The following is a 4,449-nucleotide window of genomic DNA, read 5'->3' as shown; positions in this document are numbered from 1 at the left end:
GCACCTACCTGAGCGGCTCAGACACAGAGCAAAGAGCACTACGCAAAGCATGAGCACCACCGTGGCTTCTCCTTTAAATCTGATCTTCTGTTTTCATAAGCAAGTCGGTCTCATGTTAGTAGAGGACTAAAACAATCTACTTAAAAATCAAGGCGGAGAACTGAGTCTGCGAGACAAGGCAGCACCTTTCCAGCCTTATCTTGCCCTCATTATGATGCTGGGTAAATCACACTTCATTGATTTTCAGTCAGCTGTCACATCCCGTAAGCCTAAAACAGGGCTCTGGGTCCTAAACTCTGGTCTGTTTGTGGCAGTGTTTAGGTGGTTGTAGCCACTGCAGTCTAGGAGTAGAAGAGAGGCAAGTCTTTTAAGGAGGAGAGATATCTTTTATTATACTGCTAATTACAGCCAGGAAAAAAACAAGCTGCAGGTCAGACCCAAAGGTAAATCATATGCCTCAAAGATTGTCTGTTTGTTTCAGCTGTATCAGTTGGTCTAATAATAGAGGAGAGCCCCTACAGACCTAACTTAGCTTATTCATTTTTTGTACTACATTTGCTATTTTACAGCTATAAAATGGATTTGGGGGGGGTAAAAAACCTGCCCATATATAGGTAGAAAAATAGAGCTGATTTCTAAATTTGTATCTCATCACTCATACACAAAACACCACAGACAGCAGCACAGAAACACTGGCACAGATTAACAGATCATGTTGCCCTGAGGTCCTGTGTTTAGCAATGAGAATGATGGGGCCTTTGATTATTTAGCTAGATCCTCTGTAGGTGTAAGTCCTCCCCAGTGACACCTTGGATAGGGCTCCTTTCAGAAACTGCCAGAAATCGCTGATAATCAAAAGAGATGCTTGTTCCTCTTTTCCTGCTACTCCTGTGCCAAAGGACATCAGGATCTTCTCGGTTTTCTTCCCAAATGGAAGTTGCTTTGCCATCCCACTGCAGAGATGAGGTTTTTTTCCCCTGAACTCATTAAATTCATGGAAGAGGGATGCAAAATTCTTTTAGTTTGCCCTCACACCCAAAACTCTTCCGGTTTCAACTTATTCTTGCTATTTAATTGCTTGCTGACTTTTATATGGGAAGTCTGGTTTTTTTCAGCAACACTGGGTCCATTTCTTGCAGTGGCACAGATTTTGGTACAGTCATAAGCTATGTGATTCAGATTTGCCTTATCTAAGGTCCTCGGAGAGGACTGATAACTGGCAGCTGTAACCTTATCAGATTGTTCAGTTTCCTGTAACGGGAAAGTCGTAATTCCAAGTATGGTTCAAAGTCACGTTGCTGCTCTTGTATTGTCCTATCAACTTATTCATGCTTCTGTGGCCTTGCAGCCTACCTCATCCATAGCTCTCAGGCAGGTCACCAGCAGCAGCTCAGTTTGTTTTTTCTGCTGCTGTATGACACACAGGAAATCTTCAAGGGCCCTTGTTAGCTCCTGGGCTCTGCCAGTGTTCATTCACCCTGCAGGGCTAGAGGAGCAGCTGGCTCCCTCTTCCTCTTTCCTAATCCCAGATGCAAAAACTAAATAAAAATCATGAGTGTTACCAAAAGATTGTCTTGAATGAAGTATCTTGTGATCACCATCTGCTGTCACAGAATCACAGAATATTCAGAGTTGGAAGGGATCCACAAGAATCTTGGAGTCCAACTCTTGGACTTGGCCCTGCATAGGACATCTCCAAGAATCATACCATGTGCCTGAGAGCTGTGTCCAAATGCTTTCTGAACTCTGTCAGTCTTGGTGCTGTGACCACTTCCCTGGGGAGCTGTGCCCAATCACTCTCTGAGTGAAGAACCTTTTTCTAATATGTAACCTAAACCTCCTCTGACACAACTTCAGCCTTGGATCCTGTCACTGATTGCCCAAGAGAAGAGGTCAGTGCCTGCCCCTCCACTTCACCCTCATGAGGAAGTTGTATACGGCAGTGAGGTCTCCCCTCAGACTCCTCCAGGCTGAACTGAACAGACCAAGTGACCTCAGCCACTCCTCCTATGGCTTCCCCTCAACACCCTTCACCATCTTCATTGCCCTCCTTTGGACACTGTCTAATAGCTTAATATCTTTCCTGTATTGTGGTGCCCAAAACTGCACACAATATTCAAGGTGAGACTGCACCAACACAGAGCAGAGTGGGACAACTACTTCCCTCAACTGGATGGTAATGCCTTGCCTGATGCACCCAGGACATGGTTGTCCCTCCTGGCTGTCAGGGCACACTGCTAACTCATATTCACCTGTCACTACCAGACTGCACAGTTTACCCATTAGATCCAGAACAGGCATAAACACACAGCTCCTTGAGATGCACAGTAAGGGTCCTTTCTTTATGCTGGCTTCAAGAGAACATCAAGAGACCAGCCATTTGGCTGGAGTGGTGTGGACAGACAGCAATACAATCTGCCATAAAGTTGAGTGTGGTCTAAACATAATTATCCTGCCTGATGCAAATTTTTCTGCAGCAAAGCTACCCTTAAAAAATGTTCTCTGCAGACTACCCCATTCTGTCCATCATGTTTGTGGTCCTGTACAGGACTCAGCACCCTCAGGCATCATCCATCATTTTTGGTTCATGACTGCAAGCCCCAGCTTTTGCTCACTGGCACCTCTGATGGAAGTTACTTCTCAAGATAGTGTCCAGGCATTGCTCTGTTAGACAATACAAGAGAAACTTGTTTCTCATAATGCATTAACAAACTGCCTTGTGGCAATGGAGTTAATTTATTAGGTAGCTATAAGAGTAGGCCTTTTGCTGCTACATGGTAGTTGCTTGGAGGGAAATATCATGTATGGTTTGATTTCCATTGCCCCCACTCACTGACCAGACTGTGGCAAGAGTTAAGGACCTAGCTTGCCTGGTCTTTAGTTTCCAGAGCTATCCAGCAGCCAGAAGAGGGTATTGGATAGATAAATTATATTTGCTTACTGCTGATGTCTTCTGTTTACAAGTCTTTATTCATTCATGTTCTCCAACGTTTTGGAAAGGGAGGTATGCATGAATACTCCATTTTACCAGACAGGCCATGAAGGACAAGGAACATCCACTCTGAGACAGCAAATTAATTCCTGGGTAAAACTCTACTTGTGGCAGTATTTGGGCGACTATTTTCTGTTGAGAACATGCTTTTTCCATAGGTTTCATGGGATTTATAATAAATATGAGGCTGCAATTCCAGGCTGTAAAAAGCCAAGAGCTGCCTGAGCACAAGCAATGTTGGAGCTGAACCTCACCTTCCGAGCAGCAAAAATGCCAGGAAAAAAAGCAAAAGAAAAGAGAAATCCACCTATAGGCACAAATCCCTCAGTTTGAGTCCACACAGTTAATATCGGGAGGAACTGAAAACTTGATGTTATGACAGAGAGTGCTAAGCCATGTTACCTGGAGGCATCATGCAGCTGAGCATGGAAAACACATATTCCAGCAAGGGGTGGCAGTGCTGGCAGGCAATCAGAGGGTAGGGAACTTGGACTAACAAGAGGATGGTGGGGAGGAAGGACACAGATGGAAGATACTCTGAACCAGAATTATGAGGCCTTGTTTCCAGAACCAAGAGCTAAAGTGGAGTTTGAAGCACCACTAAGTTTGTTAGCTACAGGGGGGAAAAAAGAGAGGCTGCAGAGGTGAGGATGTTGCAGCAGCCATGGGGCAGGAAACTCCTTTCAGGCAGGAGACTTCTTTCAGCCTTCTCCCTCTCAAACCCACCTCAGCTTCCCTGGTACCTGGGGCTGGTATGCCAGGAGCCATGGGAGGCATACCTGGAGTGCCAGGATTTGTGATGGAGCCAGGCTCCCCAGAGCTCCCAAGGGAGGACTGAATCACCTTCATACAATCTCGCACCACACAGGGAACCAGCAGATGAACACCAGCCCCAAAGGGGTGAGGGACAGTTTCTGGAGCAAAAGTGGGGTGGGAAAGGGCAGAACTCCTAGTGCCTCATCTTTGCCCTGGCACTTCCCCTCAGGTCCTCTCTGATATCCATTCTAGCCATCAGCAGACACCTCTCCCAATCAGCAGCTTCTTAAAACATGCATCTTTGCTGAGTGAGACGTTTTCAGCCAGCTCACCAGCAACTTTTGCAGCACCAGGCATTTCCACGTGCCAGAGGGCACAGTTTGGAGCCACCTGCCCATACACCCTGAACCCTCTTCGCTCTCCTCCAGCTCCTTGTCCCTCCAAACACCCTCCTGCTTCCTCTTGGCTTGCTTACAGGCCCCACCAAGCAAACCTCATTCAGTCTCTCGGCCGTTTGCCTTCTATCCCTTCCCCTTCCTGCCCTCATCTTTTTCCCACGGGGAGCTGCACCGCATCCCACCGTCCTTCATCTCTACCGCGGTGCCCCAAGCGCAGCTGCCGCTTTCCTCCTCCACCTCCTTTTTTTCCCCCTTCTCTCACGCCGAGCTAAGGTGCTTCCACCTCCTCCTTGCCTTTTTCCC

This window comes from Acanthisitta chloris, unplaced genomic scaffold (genome assembly GCF_000695815.1).
Source record: "Acanthisitta chloris isolate BGI_N310 unplaced genomic scaffold, ASM69581v1 scaffold10361, whole genome shotgun sequence".
NCBI lineage: Eukaryota > Metazoa > Chordata > Aves > Passeriformes > Acanthisittidae > Acanthisitta > Acanthisitta chloris.
The sequence above is the reverse complement of the archived record's forward strand: the minus strand, read 5'-3'. Positions refer to the sequence as shown.